Source organism: Falco cherrug, chromosome 4 (genome assembly GCF_023634085.1).
Source record: "Falco cherrug isolate bFalChe1 chromosome 4, bFalChe1.pri, whole genome shotgun sequence".
NCBI lineage: Eukaryota > Metazoa > Chordata > Aves > Falconiformes > Falconidae > Falco > Falco cherrug.
In genome coordinates this window covers 111672313-111693870 of record NC_073700.1, presented here as the reverse complement: position 1 = coordinate 111693870, position 21558 = coordinate 111672313, and the positions used below count along the sequence as shown (strand labels likewise).

At 44.4% G+C, this 21558-nt stretch overlaps 1 long non-coding RNA gene across 1 annotated transcript in view; it reads right to left on the bottom strand.

The window, feature by feature from the left end:
- LOC114017698 (uncharacterized) overlaps positions 1-21558 on the bottom strand; it is a 40080-nt gene that overhangs the window by 17029 nt on the left and 1493 nt on the right. Inside the window, exons 2-5 of the long non-coding RNA XR_008731658.1 lie at positions 20665-20734; positions 18784-19871; positions 16749-16912; positions 3473-10929 (exon numbers count right to left, since the gene is read on the bottom strand). This is a non-coding gene — a long non-coding RNA (uncharacterized LOC114017698). The remainder of the gene's footprint in view (positions 1-3472; positions 10930-16748; positions 16913-18783; positions 19872-20664; positions 20735-21558) is intronic.

Genomic DNA, 21558 nt, shown 5'->3' with positions numbered 1-21558 from the left:
CTTTAGAGCCTCATGAGCTACCTGTACTTTATTAAGAGTTTCAGTATGGGTGATACTGTTACTAGAGCCATAATAACCTCAAAGTCCTTCAGGTGGACTGGACTTTTACATATATTCTATGTAGTAGTAGTATATATATACATATAGTAGTCGTAGTAATAGTAATAATGACAACAATAACAAACCAATGTCGGGTCTTTTGATAGATAGGAGTTTGAAAAACATATAAATACACCCCAGAGGCTCAAAATCAGTAAAGCAAATGTAGGAATAAATACATATTTATTATGCATTTAGCCTCTTGCTCTCTGGGATGCTTGTTTAAGGCATGGTGTGAGGGTGACAACGCTGCTATTGTACCCTCCCAATTGGACTGATGCTGTGAAACCACCTGCAGTACAGAACAGAAGCGGACAAATGGGATTCACTAATCGAATTTCCTTCTTTAGGAGGCTGGGAAATAGAATAGAAAGGTGGCGAGTTTGTCTGAAGAGGCTTAAGTAGGGGGTGAAAAAAGAGGTGAGGATCTTTTTGCTCTTCCTATCTCTAGGCAGAATCCTTCCCTGTCAGCCCCTTTGGCACCCGGGCTGGTGCAGCAGCCTGCGCGTGCACTGCCATTTTGTCCTAAGGGATTGGGGAGGGTATTTTTTTTCCATTTTGGAGCAGTGGTAAAGAAAGCATTTCCTTAGCTGACTTGCACAGAGACTCCTGTATGATATTTGCATCTTCAAGTCCAAAGGAGAAGGTACTGAAAATGTTTGTCACAGTAAGATCCGTTCAATGCAGGGCATGAAGTGGATCTTTTTTGTGGAGTGAGGGGCAGAGGGATGTGTTTTAGCAGCTCCAAGAAAGTCCAGGAAATAGTTCTTGTATTGTCTAAGTAAACTTGCCTGAAATGACAGTGAAAATGGAAGAAGGATAAAGTGCTTTAAAATGGGAAAACTTTAGCTTCTTCGCTTGCCAAGATCTTCTTTTCTAAAACTATGTAAGCAGACAGGCCAAAATGAGAAAAGGGTTTGATTGAATTGGTTGGAGGGATGTTGTCTCTTTTTTTTTTTTTTCTTCAATTTCATTTTTAAGGTATGCATTAACTTACATGTCTAGCTGAAGTGGAAAGAATAATAAGGAAAACTTGCTCTCCAAAAACATGCACGTAACATGCAAGTGAGTTTGTTTCACGTTTTGCTTTTCTAGGTCTGGGGCCTGGAAATTGCATTTTCCTTTCTCAGAAGACTTAGCAATGCACTTTCCAAAAGCAGTTACAGTTTATCCTGTTTCTTTTTCAAAAGAATATGAAAAATACATTTTTAAGTGCCAGAAATCATTTACCAGCACTAACCGTTTAATTGCCAGACAAGAACCATAGGCTGGAACACTATTGTGAAGTCTGCAAAAAGAACAACATGAAGAATTAAGTATTAGGTGGCTTATTTAGCTTACAGCTGTTCTGCATTCTTCATGTGGTATTGTATGTCAGAGAATGACAGTTTTAATTTCCTTTGCTGATTTCTCTGTTTAGATCACTTTGACACAAATTACTGCTTTTACAAAAACATAGTCCAGCTGGAGGGCAAACATCTCTCCTAATAATTTTTCTTTCATTTTTTTCTGCTGTTCCTTCACTGTGTATAGCAGAGGTGAAAAATCAAGTTGTGTAGCTTGAATTTTTTACAGTTATTTTGATATTTTTAGGCATTCAGGTGTAAAGTCTGGTCCCTAAATTACAAGGCTGTGAGTCTAGCTTAGCCTGGAGAGAATGATTTCATGAGGTGATAAAGAAATAGTGACTGGACTAAGCAGGATCAAGAAAACATTTAAAGCGTGAATTCAATTTCAATGGATCTTAGGCATACATTTTAACTTCTGCGTGCATTTAACTGTTGTCTTTTTTTAACATTTTTATTTAAATTTATTTATATTATAAATATTATATATTACATATAATAAATATATAATAAAATACTATTCTTGTTGTTGTTATTATTATTCTAAAATTTAAATTTAATTTAACTGCTTAACTGAAGCACAAACATCCCTGACCTTGAGGCTATGGAGTCTGTGCTTACTGGAGCCTATGCTTGCAACCCAGGTAATTACACTGAAGCAACTGATGCGTTATTATAATGCCTGTCATCCAGACATCAGCACAGCAAAATCTGACCCAGAAGCTCCAACAGCCACTTGGACTTCCACACCTGGCAGCGCATCCTCGACTGGCCCCCTTTTACAAGGGGATTTTGGCAAAGACCTTGCTCACTACATGTTCGCTCAGGCCGGAATCTCCTGAAAAAGCTCTGTGCAGCCAAATGTTCCCAACGTTTCAAGCTCCACACTGTCCCCGGTCTTCTTGCCCAGGGAGACTGTCCTGCATCCAGTGTCACTGACAGTCCTTCCCCTGAGAGACACAATGGGGGACGCATCTGGCACTTTAGGTGATGCAACCAGGTCTCTGCTGGGTGGCATGAGAGGGGCAGGTCCCAGCGGTGGGTTGCAGACCTGGGTTGTGCCTTCTGGTGGTGCGTCTAGGCTACGGGTCCTTGCTACACGGCACCTGTTGGCCGCTGTAGAGTGCCACAGCTGTAATTTGGCACAACTGGTCAGAAAAACAACAAAAAAAGCTGTGGCAGTGCATGGCAAAGGTGGTAAGTACAGGTCTGGCTTGGGGTGATTACAAGGTAGGAACCACACAAGTCATCACTGAATGCAGTAGATTGGTTCAATAACTTCATGCCCAGGCTTTCCCGTTTCTTAGGCAGTTTGGCCAGGATTTGCTCGCCCTAAGTTAGGTGCCAAAAACATCTAATGCTACAACTTTGCTGGTGATTTAAGCGTGACTAAAACCATTCTCAGGCACTGAAGCCCATATTCACATGATTAAACCATTTCACCTTCCAGAATGGGTGCTCACAAACTGCCTGTTAGGAGTGGTCATTGATTGGTCCTAACCCCCAAAACCATACCAAAAAACTGGTTTGGAAAGTGATATTTGCCCTAGCCTGAAGTGGGGGCAGGTATCTTTTGATAAGTGAATGACACAGAGGCTTGAGTCTCCTTGCCCAGGGACACCCTCTGGCATCTTTACGAGTAGGAACACAGCCTGCCATTTTATTCGTTCTTCTCTTTCCCTCAGCATTCAAATCTCTCCTTCACCTGAAGCAATGTTGGCCTCCCCCAGTGAATGCACTTCAGGAACACAGCTGCCATCTGTAGTAATTATCCCTGCTTGTTAGATGTGTCTGAGGTCCCTGAGGTCCATCCACCGCGCAGCCCACATGAGGTTGGTGATGCTGCCAATGGCTGAGTCTTCATATAGTGCTTGGATGAAACCTCCCCCAGTCCCTGGGGGCTCGCTTCCAACCTGATCCCCAGGCACTCCCTCCCCTTTGCTGCCTCTGCACACACTGAGTTCAGACCAAACATCTTTCTCTCTCTTCCTCTCCACAGAGGACCATGCACCGACCGTGACCCTTACCTCCTGAGGTGGCACTGGTCTTTGCAAGGCAGCGGCAGTCAGGTCCGGCACTGCATTCAAGCCCCTGCAGAGCAGTCCTTGCCATCCCAGAGGTAGTAGTTTTCCTTCACTGGTTTTTGGCAGCAGCACTGTCTTGCACGTTGCATCCTCCGCTAAGAGACAAGCCACAGCCAGAGGGCTCAGGAGTGGAGGACAACCAGTCCGCCTGGCAAAGGTGGATCAGATAGGGGAAGCTCTTTGGGATCCAAAGCAGGAGATAGATGCAGAAACCACACTGCAGGAGATAATTGCAGAGACTTCTTGTGACAGAGCACTCCTAAAGCTGAAAGGAGATATTGGAAGGGGTAGTAGCAAGGATGTATTCAAGAGTTGATCCTCAGAGACCAGAGGGGTCAGAGAAGGATGTAAAGCAAATGTTTAGCCACCTAGAGTATCAGTCCTACCAACTCTAACTGTGGTGAGAAGGACAGCATGTCCTGACAGGAAACGTGTGCAATGTAAAGGCATTATCAGAGGTGAACATCTGCAGCTGACTGAGGTGCTCGCTTATGAGACAGCTACTCTGTGTTGACCATAGTGGAAAAAGGAAACAAGTGCATGAGACAAGCAGAAGAAAGCATTTGAGAATTCCTCTTCTGTACAAGCATGGACATGTTTCATTTTCCACTTGGCCTCTCTTGCAGTGTCCAAGTGCCAAGCTAGCATACTTCTCCATGGCCATGTTCTCGGGTGTCAGGCAATCCAACTGAAAGTGCCTGATGCCTTCTGGGTCTTCGAGCCACTAGAGACATGCCAGCTCATGCGCAGCTGCCTGCCTCTGGGCTATGAACACCCAGGGCATTTCCAAACAGTTCAAAGATTTTCCCCGGGGAGGTTTTTGTTTCAATGCCCAGACCTGTCACCCTGCCCGTGACCGTTCTAGGAGACCAGGGCATCTGCCACCTCAGCAAGCAGCCCCCCTGTACATGGCCCCCCCACACACAGTGTGCAGAGATCGCAACGCAGGCTGAGAGCAGTGACATTTGTGTGTGTGCTGCAAGTGACCTGGGTCACCCACGCAATGGAGACCTGAGAGGCAGCAGACTGCAGGGTACCAGGAGACAGAAAGCCCTTCCCTGGCTCTCCGTGAAAGGCTGAAGCAGTGCATTCACGTGCAAAACCAGAGAAAAGCTACAGGGAGAGGATCCCGAATTGTATACATCTCTCGTGTTTTATACACTGTCTTGCACCTTGCAGGTGTACAGACATTAAGACTTGCAGCTTTTTAGGGTGCATCCCATTGGCCATACCAGGAGAACTGGACCATGACTCAATGAAGGTTTATACTTATATTTTGGATACATACCTTAGGGCATGCTGAGGCTTAGTCACTGGAAATCACACAACTTATTGTGTACCTCTTTAGCATCAGAAGGAACAGTTGTAGCTCAATCTACAGATTACCAAAAGCATATGAAATTTTCCTTTTCAGATACAAACAAAAGCAGTGACTAAGATAGCCTTTCACATGAAAATATGTTTTACATTACCCGGTTTTTCACTTCTATGCTTATTTTTTGCCTGTTACTTCAATGTAAAAAAAAAAATAATATTGTTTTTAAAAATATGTTTTCCTGGGCATCCAATTATAATGTTTCTGTTAAGCTATGTAAAGTATCAGCCCAGTCCTTGTGCATGTGTTTCTGTGTTAATAGTAGGTCTACTAGCCTAGGAGCCAAATTGCCTGCATTTATTTCAGTGGAATGACACTGACAGAAAATTGAGTTCCTGCTGTTCTCAGGGATGAATGGGCCTGATGAATAAACTGCCTTTTTCCCCTACAGATAGTCCTGCCAGGAGGCTCACCGGGAAAGAGGAAGAGTTAGGGAGGGCCGAGTCAAATTGTTGCTGACTGCCCAGGCTAGTGCCCTGTCTTTTGCAAGATCTGTAATTCCATGATTCAAAAATAAAAGTCAGGTCAAATTTGCTTCCCAACCTCATTTCACTTTCTAAATTATTTGTGAGAGGCTGTGCCATTGAACCTGCCAAAGAAATTCAGTTTTGCGCATCTCTTTAGCAAATCTGGACTTCTTCTGGTCTGCTCTTTCTCCTTCTTCCCTTTAATTCTCTTTTGATCCTCTCCTTTCCCCCCCACTCCTTTTTTACATCCTCATACTGCCTCAGCTGTACTAGTTTCATAGAAAACTAAGATTTTTTCCAACTCTCAGCACCTCTTTTTTTCATTACTTGGCCATTCTCAGCTCTCCTGAAAAATACCCTGAATCTTGTGAAAAATATGTTGAGGAAATGAGTGATAAAGACAACAAACAAATAATTTATGAAGTACCTCTGTATCAAAAAATTCTGAGAAGGCATTATTGATAAGCTGTGAGACCCAAATGCTGAAAAAGATGGCAAGATATGTTCTGTCTTGTCCCTGAACTTCTTCCATGTAAGGCCCACAGCCTGCAAAGAGCACCCTGGTCCTCAGGTTTCTTTCCTGCCTGCCTGCCTTGACAGCATTTTGGGTTTTGAGGACTTTTCCTTTCTCTCCTTCTGCTTCTCACTGATGTGTTGTGAAAGGTGCCTGGCAGCTTTTTCATTCTAATGGAGCACAGGATCATGCAGGTGGAAGGCACCCCTGGACATCATCTAGGCCACCCCCTTACTTAAACGTCCCGTTCAAAGTGGGATCAAGTTGCTCAGTGTCTCGTCCAGTCAAGCTTTGTGCACCTCCAGGGATGGAGATTCAACAGCCTCTGGGCACCTGTGCCAGCGCTTGACCAATCCTACTGTGAAACTTTTTTTCTAGTTAGAAAATTTGTGCCATGGTTGGAAAGCACTTTCTCATTTGAAACACACATTTCTATTCACAGCTAGGTTAGTCCCGTGTGTTCATTGGTACCCTCTCTGGTATTTACACTGCTAATAGGAAGCAGTCTTGGTCCCCTCTGAGGCTTCTTTGCTCGACTAAACAGTGTCCACTTCCCAGCTCCTTTCCAGCACAGGGTCCCCCAGCTCCTTACCGGCACAAAGCTCTCCATCCCTCTGACCACCCTGGGCACCCTCAGTCTCAGTCCATCTTTGTAACGTAGGCAATTAGAAGAATAAGCAAAATTTAAACGAAATCTTACAAACGTCTTTGAATCAGGGCAGTAAGCTTCCCTCTTTCCTGCTGAATGTACCTCACCAGACCACTTTAAGATCACATTAGCAGCACATCCACCTTATACACCAGGGTCCTCCCCTTCCACAATTGTTTCCATACAGCATATTTGTGCCACCACCACACCCAGCTTATGAATTCCTTCCTCACCGCTTACTTATTAACACTTCGCAGTGCGCTCTGCCTTTTAGCCAGCCCTGTGCACACCTAATCCCTGTTTTCTCGCAGCTCCCTCATCACTGCATCCCACAAGACTGCATGAAAAGGCTTAACTGAAATTCCCAGGAAGGAAACATGTTTCCTTTGTGTAGGAAATAGATTTTCAAAGACTCTGTTGAGCTGACACCATCCAACACTAAAGTCAGGTTTCACTTTATCCTGTTCCCTTCCCAACCTCTGCTTGTCCTTTCATTCAAAATTTTCTTGAGATCTTTGCATACTGTTGCAGTCAACTGTGTAAGATCCCCTGGGTCACCTCCTCTCTCCACCTGCTTAACTAAAGGGCCCAGGTCTGCTTTTCTTCATACAGATGGTTTTGTCCTCATGAGAGGTTTGAAACTAAGAATACTTGCTACCAGGGCTGTGCTTCCATGTACCAGTCCTGCCAAAATTCATAGGCAGACTTTGCCTCACAATATCCAGGAGTTTTTTTCTGGAAAAACGCCAGACTCACTGTATCTTGAACAGCAGAAGAGGCAGAAAAGTGAGGACACACTTGAGATCCAGAATGACTTACGGTCATCCCAAAAGTGTGCAAAAAGAGACACACTGAGAAATACTGGCAGTATGTTCATAGCTGTGGAGGCAGTAATTTCTTCGGCTATACCTCTAATGTCAGAGAGCTTATCTGTTAGGTCACGGGGATCCAGAGTGCTGCCATTGCTCTGTAGTTTCATTTCTGGATTTACTAGGTGGAAAAACAGTGAGCAGATGTGAAATCATGGATGAGGAGTTAGCTACCAATAGGCAAGATTTCAGTTTCCTTCTAATCTCTTTATTTGTTCAGACATGTCTGTTTACCCCAGTCGTGTTATCCTTTTCAATCAGCATTCCCAGCAAAACAGTTACCAGCACTGCTATTATAATACCCGTAGCTAAAATAGTTTTGCAATATGGGGAATATCAACAAGATGGATTTTGTTGGCCTCTTCACAATTTTCTTGAACTCTTCTTAAATACTTTTCGAAGTGGCAAAAATCCCTTGGTACAAGAGATGCCTATATAAGAAAGTCTTTTCTCCTGTAATCTTTAAGAAATGTACATGTAGAAATAGATTTTTAAAAAATTTTAAAGTCACATTCCACATTTAAACAGTTCCACTTTCTAAGTTCAAATGCAGTCTTAAATAAAATCTCTGACCCTCTGCTCAAAACAATCTATAATGTCCTATTGCATGTCGAGTGGAAATTCTGAAATGTCATGCTAACAATCTAAACCAGACCTAACTCTTTTCATCTGCTCAGTCCCTTACAAAACCACCATTAAAAAAACCCCAAAACATTACACAAGAAAAAACTGCCAACAAGCATAACCCCAACCTTCTGTTGCAGCTCAATGGTAATAACCCTAAGCTTAAAAGCTAAATTTTGTGGGCACTGCTATTTGGTTAGGAAAAATGGCACCTACACGGTATGAATCGTCAAAAATTAGATTTATCAGTACTGTAAACTAACTGTAACGTATAAAATGCAGAAGACTGGAAAGTTACAAGTCAGCAGAGAGAAATGACGTAAAAGCGACAGGGTAGGAATGCTGCCGCTTGCCAGCTCCAGCTCCCCCTTGCTCCTGTCGCTGTCAGTATAGCTGACGTACAGCACAGCTAACCACCTACAGTACAGCACAAATACTGTCTATAGCATATAGAAATGTATGTGCTATAATAGGAATAAATAAATTAAATAGGAAAAAATTATGCTCCTCTTCTGCATCAGGAAGAGGCCGGCTGTGTCACTGAAGGTGATACTGGGGATGACGGGAGCTGTGGTTCAGGATGTCTGTCACTGTGGCTTCTTAACTATCTGCTTTGTGGCAGCGCTGGGCACGGAGCAGGCCCTGCAGCATGACGCAGGCAGGCCCCCAACCCCCCCCCAAACCGGCAGCCCCTGGCCCCGGGGCATTTACGTTTGAGGTGTAACGTCACCCACACAACATTGCTACCAAGTTCCAGAGCAAGCGACATCATGAGCTGAAGGTCCCCTGCAGCCATCAGTTACATGTCACCTAATATACAGTAAGTTTGTAAATAGCCACCTCTTCAAATGTGCCCAATTTTAGCACAAAAAAAGCCCCAACATTCTGGGCTTTCATTTCTAATTCAGCTTGCAGTCAAGACAAGAAGGCTGAGCAGCCGTCACAGCGATCTGTCCTGCAATTTGGAGGTGCCAGGGACCACTCCTGATTTTTCAGAGCATTCTCAGCTAAAAAGGACTATTTTCTATTTCATGTAAATAACTTCTGGTTTAGTAAAACCATTCCAGGTTACTGAAGGGAAAAAAATGAAGCTGATGCAAAACTGTCACTCATATATCTTTTACAAGACTGCAGAGTAGCCTTGCCTTGCAGCAGTTTAACTTAAGGATGCTTTTCATGCGACCTTTTTCTTCCTGATAAACTCTTGCTTGAGAATGGCAGGTTAGAAGTACGAAACCAAAGACAAATGAGAAAAATAAAACAGGAAAGAGCAGAGGTAGAATAAATACCTGCAGAAACTGCTCCAAAGGACTTTGCCAGTGCTTTACCAGGAAAAAAATAAATATTGTCTGATGCTAACCAAGAAAATGGCATCCCATGGCTTTTTCAGCCCAGGTCAAAGTCAGGGCTACCTGAAATTGTCTGCACTCTGGTGTGATGCTGTATTAACACTGAAAGGCAGCCTGCCGCATCTGCACAAAGAACATCCCAGGCAAAAGGTGATTTGGGGGAAAAGACATTCTGGTGAAAGAGAACCTAAGCGCGGGGTAGGGTGGTTGTTTGAGGTTACAATAAACATACATATCAATAGGGAATTAATAGCAAACTTCAGGAGTATCAAAAGACACTGTACTGTGGGACTACAGCTTCCTACAGATGACAGGAGGAGCTATTCAGGAAAAGGCCCTTATTGAACCAATTAAAAATGTTTGAACATTTTTTTCAAATTAAAAAACAATCATCTATTTCAAAATCTTTGAAAGAAAGTATCACTTCTAGCAAGTGGCCACAGAAAATTTATTTCAAAACAAAAAGCTTGTTATTCAAAAAAACCTGGGACTTTTGGAATTATGAAATGTCATGGTCCCGTTGTGTACTTTGTGACATTTAATCCCTACACTCTTCTTGTTACTCCAGGCTATGTCAAGATTACTAGCGCTTAAGGGGCTAACTCAAAGGAATAAGTTGCAGAACAGGCAGAGTGACTTTGTCCCCTGGCAAAGAAGTCTCCCACGTCAATGGCAAGCAAAGCTTTTCAAGCAGATATCATCTAATGTTCCTCCTTTTCTGATATGATCTGACTTGCTTTCTTCCTTGTGGCAGCTCAAAAAATTAGATCTATTTCTTCCTGTGCCAGACTTTGTTCTGATAGTACTACTTTCAGAGAAGTTTTCTCGATGCTTGAGAAGGAGATGAGGCTCAGAAGAGGGTGAACAAATTGTACAGAGAGTAGGAGGGCTAGAAGCCACTTCCAACTTTATCCATTTGTCTGTCTTTTACACGAAAAAAAGTGCCAGGTTCATAATGAGTTCAATAGAAAGAAATGTTGTCATTGAGTTTACCCCCTTACAGTAACTTTACCACACCACTGAGAAAGTTTTAAAACAGCTTTTCCTCTGTGTGACACTGATCTCTCTCTTTTGAGAAGCAGTTATTTGCATTACCCCTGTGACCAGTTCTCTGAAACAATATACAAGAATTTTCTCAGGAAGGCCACAATAAAGAAGCTATGAAACAAAAAATGATGGAATTCTAGAGATGTTAAAGGAGCCTCCCATGCATTTCTTATCATCCTCAGAAGCCAGAAAACATCAGCTTTGTTTTGCTGTTTGTAGGCTTTTGATTCTACAGAGTTTCTCGGTAGACCAAGAGCAGTGGGAGCTCTGGCTACACCATCTATCTGCATACCAATGCTCCTTGCAAAAGCTCTGCTTTCCAGAGGTTCGGAGGTCATGAAATCTGCAGTCTAAAGGATCCTGCAACCCCATCGCATTGCTTAGTAGAAAAAATTATCAGCTGTGGCCTTACCCTTTCAGATGGCAAAGCATGCACTGACAGTGATCTGTGGCTGCAAAACTCTTCTGCTTGACTCTCTTTTCTCTTTCATTAGGGATGAGAAGCCCTGCCAAAATCAGTGGAGTTACAACAACATAAAACATGTGCAATGTCTTTCCATGGGCAAGGGGGTAGGGCTGGCTAAAAAGACCATTCAGGGAACAGCAAACAGGTCCAAAATATAATCTGGAGCTGAAAGCAGGTGGGGAGATGAAAGTCCTCATGAATTGAAATTGAATTTGGCTGCTAGGTTTGCCTGGTAATAAAAAGTGATGAACAAGTCAATGTCTTAAAACTTTCCATTTTTTTAAATCTGATTTCAAGAGTATGTGTTGCTTTGGAGAGGTGAATGTTTTGAGATGAGGTGAAGCACTTTTCATCTTCAGCACAAAGCCACAGTAATTTTAATTTGTTATTGATATAGCCCTAGGAGTCAGGCATTGCAGCTGCCTCCATCATACTGACACATGCATTTGAGCAGACACACAGTGACTCAGATCACAGAACAGATCCCAATGAAAACTGTTTTTTATTAAATTCCTTTAGTGGCTTAGTTTCGAACTACATCCTCTCCCCAGTCTGACACACATGGGAGGTGGTGAGAAAAAGTGACTCGGGGCAGAAGTCAGACTACGGACTGGCAGTGACACTTTTTGGTAGCACCTTTCTCACATTGGTACCCATTTGGAAGCACATTCCCACTCCCCAAGAGTTAGCTTTTGTTCAAGGGCTCATTGAAAGAGCTTTAGACTGGATTTGAAGGGAGAAAGGGATAAAACCAGGCTCACTACAGATAAGATGAGGGGGGCACACCAGTGTTGGAGGGATAGTGTGCTAGCTAGGTCCTTTGGTCTGCCACCTCAGTGGAGGTAGGGGGTGGAGATCTATGCGGTAACAAAGACGCAAGGGTTATTGATGCATTAGAAACCAGGGAGCACCTGAGAACGGTAAAGCAGGAATTAGGGTTTCTGCCCAGAAAAAGGTGGCAGGATCAACAGCCCAACTGAAGTGCATCTACACCAACGCACACAGCACGGGCAACAAACAGGAGGAGCTGGAAGCCGTTGTGCAGCAGGAAAACTATGACATAGTATGACAGAAACACAGCGGGCTGCCTTGCACAACCGGAGTGCTGCGATGGATGGCTGTAACCTCTTCAGAAGGGATAGGCAAGGAAGGAGAGGTGGTGGGTAGCCCTGTATGTTAGGGAGCATTCTGATTGTCTAGAGGTTAACGATGGTGATGATCCAGAGCTTTGGCTGGAACTTGGGGAAAAAAGGGAGACTTTATGACCCTTGGAAGAAGGGGCGGACAACTCAGGAGGACTATAAGGATGTCATGAGGTTATGCAGGGAGAAAATTAGAAAATTACAAGGGCCAAAGCCCAGCTAAAACTTAATCTGGCTACTGCCATGAAAGACAACAAAAACTGCTTCTGTAAATACATCAGCAACAAAATGAGGGCTAAGAAGAATTGCCATCCTTCGTTGGATGCAGGGGGGAACATAGTGACAAAGGATGAGGAAAAGGCTGAGGTACTTAATGCCTTCTTTGCCTGTAACTCCTTTAACAGTAAGACCAGGTGTTCTCGGGGTACCCAGCCCCTGAGCTGGCAGACAGGGACACAGAGAAGAATGAAGCCCCCACAATCCAAGGGGAAATGGTCAGCGACCAGCCACACCACTTAGACACACACAAGCCTATGGGGCCAAATGGGATCCACCCAAGGGTATTGGGAGAGCTGGTGGAGGAGCTCACTGAGCAACTGTCCATCATTTATCAGCAGTTCTGGCTAGCTGGGGAGGTCCCAGGTGACTGGAGGTTAGCCAATGTGATGCCTACCTATAAGAAGGGCCAGAAGGAGGATCCAAGGAACTACAGGCTTGTCAGTCTGCCCTCAGACATGGGGAAGGTTATTGAGCAGATCACCTTGAATTCCATCACGAGACATAGAGGACAACCAGGTGATCAGGCCCAGCCAGCATAGGTTTATGAAAGGCAGGTCCTGCTTGACCAACTTGACCTCCTTCTATGACAAGGTGACGAACCTCGTGGATGAGGAAAAGGCTGTCGATTTTGTCCACCTAGACTTTAGCAAAGCCTTTGACACAGTTTCCCACAGCATTCTCCTGGAGAAACTGGCTGCTCATGACTTGGACGGGTGCGCTCTGCACTGGGTAAAACACTGGCTGAACGGCCGAGCCCAAGGAGCGGTGGTGAATGGAGCTCAACCCATCTGGTGGCCGGTCACAAGGGGTGTTCCCCAGGGCTCTGTGCTGGGGCCAGGCCTGTTTAATGTCTTTATCAACGATCTGGATGAGGGGATCGAGTGCACCCTTAGTCAGTTTGCAGGTGACACCAAGCTGGCCGGGAGAGTTGATCTGCTGAGGGCAGGAGGCTCTGCAGAGGGGGCTGGGCAGGCTGGGCCGATGGCCGAGGCCACTGTGTGAGCTTCAGCAAGGCTGAGCGCGGGTCCTGCACCTGGGTCACACCAGCCCCACAGAGCTACAGGCTCGGGCAGGAGTGGCTGAGAGTGCCTGGTGGGAAAGGACCTGGGGTGTTGGTCCACAGCCAGCTGAACATGAGCCAGCAGTGTGCCCAGGTGGCCAAGAAGGCCAACAGCAGCCTGGCTTGGATCTGAAACTGTGTGGCCAGCAGGACTAGGGGACTGATCGTCCCCCTGTACTCGGCACTGGTGAGGCCACAGCTCGAATACCGGGTTCAGTTTGGGCCCCTCACTGCAAGAGGGACGCTGAGGTGCTGGAGCGTGTCTAGAAAAAAGGCAGCAAAGCTGGGGAAGGGTCTGGAGCACAAGTCTTCTGAGGAGCAGCTGGGGGAACTGGGGCTGTTCAGCCTGGAGAAAAGGAGGCTCAGGGGAGACCTTACTGCTCTCTACAACTGCCTGCAAGGAGGCTGTAGCGAGGTGGCTGTCAGTCTCCTCTCCCAAGTAACAAGCGATAGGACAAGAGACAATGGCCTCAGGTTGCACCAGGGAGATTTAGATTGGATATTGGGAAAAATTCCTCCACCAAAAGGGTTGTCAAGCACTGGAACAGGCTGCTCAGGGAAGTGGTTGAGTCACCATTCCTGGAGGTATTTAAAAGGGGTGTAGATGTGGCACTTGGGGACATGGTAGACTAGGCAGTGCTAGGTTAATGGTTTGACGTGATGACCTTAAAGGTCTTTTCCAACCTAAACAATTCTATGATTCTATATCAGCTCATAACAGTTGTGGAACCACATGTTAAATGTCAGGCAGAAAAGAGCAGATTTTACTAAACAGGTATGTGGCACCCAGGCTAAATAGGAGACAAAGTAATAGCTAAACAGATGCATAGCAGTATCCAAGGGATGTCTTACATATGACTTAAAAAAATTAGTAGAATATAAAATTTTTGAAAGTAGCAATTTCACAAAATGTATAAAACATGCAGCGTCACACCAGAAATTTTGTATAGACTATTACAAGCACATAATGAAAGCACTGAAATGAAACACAAAAGTTAATTTATCCTTTCCTAAAAGTGCCTGCACTTCTGACCAAAGTCTTTGCTCTCTGTTCGCGTTTGCCAACGGTTACTGCATTCACACGGAATAAAGAGAACACACGTTGCTGTATTCACGTAGACATGTTTTAAAAGTCCAAGCACTTCATCCCGACAAGTCCAGACAAGCAGTATCAGAAGAAAGTAGACCATAGAAATCCCAAGATGTATTTCTAAATAACAATGACGAATATCAAAGTAAGAGCAGCAGGGAGTGACGTTTGATGCTGCAGAGCTGAAGTACAGAGGGAGATACCCAGCGTGTTCCCTCTCCGCACCAGAATTGCCATTGTCACGTATAACTTCAGGCATAGGGAAGAGCCAGGGGGTTTCGGATCTGAGTGGTTCAGCCAGCCTGCTTCTGGTTTTTATTTTTAACTTTTGGTTTCACATATATTTTTAACGTCAGCGGGGAAAACGGAGTACATTCTGCATTTGGTACGAATGATACCAGGGACTTTACAGCGAGCAGTGCCTGGCTGGGGCAGGCAGAGCCACAGTGTTCCCCTGCCAGCCACGAGCAGACCCCCTGCCAAGGAGGGTTTGTTGGATGAGGAGATCTTGCACCAGTCTGCAAGAAGCTCCAGGGAGAGGAGCTTTTTTCCCTCAGAAAGCAAGCGTCTCTCCCAGGCAGCCAGGACCCTTTTCTGGGAAGGATCCAACACCCAACCCTCCTCGGTTTCACCTCACAGACCGACTCTTCTTCCTCTCAAAATGCAGCCCACAGAGGAAGCAAGGCCCTCAGCCCTGTCCAGGCTTACCCAACAGCTCTGAGGTCAGGGTGCTCCCTGGGAATCACTTTCTATTTCTGCCCAAAGGCCAAATTTCCTGTACTACATATTTGAGCAAACATCACTTGGAGTCCGGGTCAACCCACCAAGGTGTTACACGGACTCCTGACCTTCTCTTTCTGACAAAAAATGGTTCACTTTAAGAAGATGGATTGGAAAACATCTTGGCCAAGATTATTCTTAGGAGTTGGGGGACTTTCCTGTAAAGAAGCAAATCTGGGTTCATAATCCCTTTAGATAGGGAAGGGATATGATTCAACATCTCCCACATCCTGCTTGAGCAATCTAAAATGAAAACACCAAACCATCTAATTGGCCATCTGAAGGAAAAATCTAGTTGGACTTAGACCACTTGAACCCTCAGGTGATAGGATCAAAAGCCTTATAGCCAGCCTGGTTCTCAGGATACTTTTGCTTTAATAGCAGTGGTGTGGTAAGAGTGAAGATTAGAGGTTACCTTTCACAAATTTAGTTTAGAACAATAAAGGAGTTTGCTAGAACTCACCCAGAAAGGAAGAAAGATCCAAAACCCCAATGATAAGGTACTTTCTGAGTAGTGATACTCAGGTTTCTCAACAAGATTGCAAGGCCAAATGTATGACCAAAGTGACAAACTACAGCAGCTCTACCATGTCACTACAGGATCCTTGAGCTAGAAAACCTTCATGAAACCGCACAATAATTATTGCAGGTGCCTAACGCATTTTGGTTTTCTAGTTACTCATCTCCTAAGATAAATTTCCAACATATATATACTGCTAATGAAACGTTATCTCCCAAGAGGAACGTACTGAAGCCTTGCATCTGAATCTGGTGATGGAGTTACAATACTTTCATCAGTGGCCTTGTTAAGCAGTACTACCACATTATAGCACATGTAAAAGCCCTCCAGCTGGACAGTCTAGGTGTCTATTATATTCAGATGGGATATAAATTGCATCTGCCCACATCCAGCTGTATTTCCCTATTCTAAGCTCTGATGTAGAAATAAAGCTCTCCGAAGCATGAGGAGTACTATCTCTTACGCCATTTTGCATACAGTGGCAAAAATAACCGCTGACACCACCCAACTTCTGTTCTCAGTGCAGAAAGAAACTACTGCTATCCAGGAAAAAACACAAAAATATCATTAAGTGACTTGGGTTATGCGTAGGCAATTTATAAATTCACAGAAAGGCAGTCAACAAGAAAAGCGGAACGAGGATGCGCGGCTAAATGTCGAACTGTGTGAGACAACAGTTTGATAAAGAGATTATGGGCACCAAGAATTCAGGCATGAATGAGGGTAAACACATTTAGATCTACAGATGTTTCATTGAGCAACACATTGAACTTTTATGTAAGAGTGAAATAGATCCAATGGTTACTGAACTAGACTTGATACGCGTTCACAAGCGTGATTAGATAAACACTGACAACCCTTCACTTTCCTCTGGCATTGAGCAAGCTCCTCAGAGAGAGAACTTGCTTTTTGAATGCTTTGTAAAACACAATCTACATCTAACGTACTATGTTAAATATAACAAACGATAAATATAACAAATACTTACACCATTCAGGACCTCCCATACGCTCAGGCTCCTCATTGTGTTCTTTCCAGCGTCATCATCTTCCTCTGGGACAGAAAAACTTCACACTTCTCTTTCGGCACACAACATCTTCAAATGTTCATCTTTCATCCTCCGAAGAGAGCTCAAAGGAAACCAAGAAGTTCCTTAAACACAAGTGGAATTTACAGTCAATTTATTTGTAAAAGGGGACCGAGATTTTTCATAGAAGCACAATGCAACAGTAATTTAAAACACAGTACTCATAAATGGGATCCTTGTCAAAACAGCGTGTTGCCATAGTGGGTGATGATCACAAACAAGCCAGATACAACAGTTAGCGTGCAAGTATCGTGCTTGTGAAAGGCCAGAGGCCACCGGGGTATTTCTAACTCAGCCAGTTCTCTGCTCTGGTGCCTCATGCAGCCCTACGAAGAGGCATCACCCACCATACCAGGCACACTGCGTTGTGACGAAGACAAAGCGAGAGCTACCTTCCTTCCATGAGAAAGTCTGCGGAATCACTTCCCGATGGTGTTTGTCAGTGCAGCCACAGCAGCAAAGTGCTCCTAGTACAAATCTACATTCACTGTTGGGTGTTACAGTATTCCAATTCTGGAGTTAAAATGCCTGCAATCATTTTGATTTGAAGGAGATGCATCTATTTAAAGTGGCCTGTGGCATTCGGATAGTCCCCAAGAACAGTTATCTCCAGGACGTCTTTCGCCTGCAGGACTGCATACCTGGCAGCCTGGAAGTAGACTAGAGAAGACCACAGCATGATATCTCTTCTTGAGATTAAGCAGATAAAGCCAAAAATCAGGGCATAACTTAAAGTTAAGTAAGATTTTTTCCTCCAAACCTCTGATTTAGCTTAAGGCATGGAAATTTGTGGCATTTGCGTATAATGCACTCATGAAAAAAATATTTCAGTCTATCACTACACATCCTAGTCCTGTTGAAAAATAACGCAAGCCTGCTTTTAGGGAAGAAAAATGAGCAATTCCACAGCTTTTCATCAAAAAATCCCCAAACATCTCTGCAGTTTCCTGGCAAACAATCAACAGAGAAGAGAAGAACTTCCAAAGCTGCAAAAGCTCAAGGCCATCGGTCAAGTGCACCAGCACTCTTTGGTGATGTGCAGCTTCTCAAAGCGATGTTTGCTTATGAGAAACATGAACACAGGACATTAATGACCTGTTCAACCTGTTCACCTCAAATACAGCGCAGGGCAGCTTGGTTTAACATTCACACATTCAAGCTCTTAGCGGAGCCAGTGCTGACCATTAATTTGAAAATGCATGGGCAAAAAATAATTCCAGTTTTTGAAGCTTGGGATTTTTGATGGACTGTTGAAGACGATACTACTCCTAATGCTTCAGACCATGGAAACCCCAGAAAATGTAGGGACATGTAAGCATTTACAGACCTTGTAATGTCAGTGAATGCTCAATAGAAAGATTCTTAAAAGAAATGAACTCTAGAATGGGTGAAGGGTTCACATCTTGATGGACTACAAAGAACTCATCTCCCCTTTTTACAAGATCTGTAGGATCTCAAGATCTCTTATTCCAAGTTTTGAGGGATTCAACTTAAAATATGTCAGGGGAACTGGACATCAGCTTTCCACCTCATTCAAGACATTTGGAAGTTACTTCTTTAGTCATTCTCACGATCTCACTTGAACAGTCTACCAGCAATTGGCATTTTCTTCCACAGATAAACCTAACACTTTTTGTAGAGTCATAGAACGGTTTGGGTTAGAAGGGACCTCAAACATCCCTAGTCCCCATCCCCCTGCCATGTGCAAGGACATTTTCCATGAGACCAGGCTGCTCAAAGCCCCATCCAGCCTGGCCTTGAACACTTCCAGGGATGGGGCACCCACAGCTTCTCTGGGCAACCTGTCCCAGTGCCTCACCACCCTCATAGTGAAAAATGTCTTCCTAATATCTAATCTAAATCTATCTTCTTTCAGATTAAAACCATTACCCCTTGTCCTGTTGCTACAGGTCCTACTAAAAAGTCTGTCCCCCACCTTTCTTTTAAGCCCCCTTTAAGTATCGAAAGGCAGCTGTAAGGTCTCCCTGGAGCCTCCTCTTCTCCAGGCTAAACCACCCCAACTCTCTCAGCCTGTCTTCATAGGAGAGGTGCTCCAGCCTCTGATGAGCTTTGTGGCCCTCCTCTGGACTTGCTCCAACAGGTCCATGTCCTTCTTATGTTGGTTGCCCCAGAGCTGGAATGCAGTACTCCAGGTGGGGTCTCACAACAGCCCAGCAGAGGAGCAGAATCACCTCCCTCAGCCTGCTGGTCACGCTGCTTTTGATGCAGCCCAGGATTCAGCTGACTTTCTGGGCTGCAAGCGCACACTGTCAGGCTGTCAGGCCATGCTGAGCTTTTCATCCACTGGCACCCCTAAGTCCTTCTCTGCAGGGCTGCTCTCAATCCCTTCTCTGCCCAGCCGGTATTGATGCTGGGGTTTGCCCTAACCCAGGTGCAGGACTTTGCGCTTGGCCTTGTTGGACTTCATGGGGGTTGCACAGGCCCACCTCTCAAGCCTGTCAAGGTCCCTTTGGATGGCATCCCTTCCCTCCAGTGTGTCAACTGCACCACTCAGCTTGGTGTCATCAGCAAATTGGCTGAGGGTGTGCTCCATCCCACTGTCCATGTCACCAACAAAGATGTCGAACAGCACTGGTCCCTGTACTGACCCCTGAGGAACGCCACTTGTCACCGATCTCCATGTGGACATTGAGCCATTGACCACAACTCTTTCAGTGCAACCACCCAGTCAGTTCCTTATCCACCAAGTGGTCCACCCATCAAATCCATGTTTCCACTTTAGAGACAAGGATGTCATGCGGAACAGTGACAAAAGCTTTGCACATGTCCAGGTAGATGACAACAGTTGCTCTTCCCTCATCCATCAAGGCTGTAACTCCATTGTAGAAGGCCACCAAATTTGACAGGCATGATTTGCCCTTAGTGAAGCCATGCTGGCTGTCACCAGTCACCTCCTTATTTTCCACGTGCCTTAGCATAGTTTCCAGGAAGATCTGCTCCATGATCTTGTCAGGCATGGAGGCGAGACTGACCGGCCCGTAGTTTCCCAGGAGCAGTGGTTTCCTGTTTTACAGAAGAACACACATGTTTAGTTATATTCCTTCTTTTATCATCAACAGTACAATTTGAAGGCATCATCTCAGAATAAGCTTTAGTGGTCTGTATTACTATTGTAGAAAAGTCAAGATTATTAGAAAGAAAAAACGGTCAAACCAAACACACAAATAAATCAGTGGAATATACTGCAGCTCTAGTAGTTCTCCTACTTTATTAAAATACCATATTTTTCCATCTAGGAATGCCATTTATATAGCCATTTAGTTGACTCGGCATTCAGCAAGCAAGGTCTCCTGCTGCTGCCAGTAGCACTGGGTTTTACCGCAGCCCCTGGTGGGATTGCTTGCAGACCTGTCTGATGGCTGAGAGAAGAGGGGTGACAAGCTATGACCGTGACAGCTCTGCAGCCTGCTGAATTCTTCAGTGGCCACTGCATTCTCCTGAAAACAGCCTCCTGTCTGCAAATCTCCCAGGTTATCAGCAGCAAAAGTGGCGTGGGCTTGCTCCCAGGCAAAACAATTCTAGAAGAAACAGCACCTGCTCTCGAATGGGTCTGTGAGTTGCCACACTCATCCTAGAAAACAGAGTTGGACACATGGGACGATCTGGATAGGCTCCCTGGCTACAAACCCACCTCCTCAACTAATCAGGAGTAATTTTCATGTGTGGACAGTCTGAGGAGATTTTTTACAACATCCAGAACTGGCCCCTCTGCTCCCACAGAAATGTACAATGGTAATGCTCATTGCTCAGAAAGAAGGAAAAGTTGGATAAACACTGAGAATTTCTGAGATCTCACCTTAGGAAGGTTTTGTATGTCAGGATGCAGTCATCTGGTTTATAGTATAAACGATAAGAAAAAAAAGCACCTGTACAGGGAAATGAAGAACAATAGCAATAAAAGGATACAAGAACAGCAATCGGCAGTATATACAATATATGCTGTATGGAGGAAAGAGATTCCTCTGTATCTAGAAATCATACCTTACGAGTCTCAGTGATACTACTTATACATTTTAAAGTACCAACAGGCAAATCTCCTGACCTGCAGCTAACTCACGAGCAAGTGCTGTTTGTTCGGAGCTTACTACATTTTGAACATGGCTACTGATGAATTGGAGTAACTCAGTGTAGTACAGTAGAATTAACCCCCTTTAAGCCCTCTCTAAACTTTAACCATTATTATAGATAGATCAGTGCCAAGTATTTCTTTTATGTGCAGCATCAATTAAAAAAAAGTAGTTTTCCGTAAGAAACTGTCTAGAGTAATAGCAGAAGTATTTTAATACTATTGTGTAAATTCTAGTTCCTCCTTCCCTTGAATGCTATGCTTTGTCCTAGATTATCAAACTGAGTTTATAAGGCATTAATGAGCAACCTCCACTGGAGCATGTAAGTATATTCTGTACTTTTGAAAAGTCACGAGGACAATCATATCACAGAATAAGCAAAACCCCAAAAGGAGCCAATAATAACTGAAGGTTTAGAGACATTTGGATGAGGAACAACAGCAGAAATTTCCTTTTATTTCACTCGGAAGATGTAACTACGCACATCAGCAAGACTGATCCCTGTATAAGAGTCATCAGCACAAAAAGGTTCTCTGGAAATTGCTAAGGAACAGACATTTCCATGGCACAAGGAGAAACAGACTTACAAAATCAAAAATGACAGAGCCACAAACAAAGCTAAC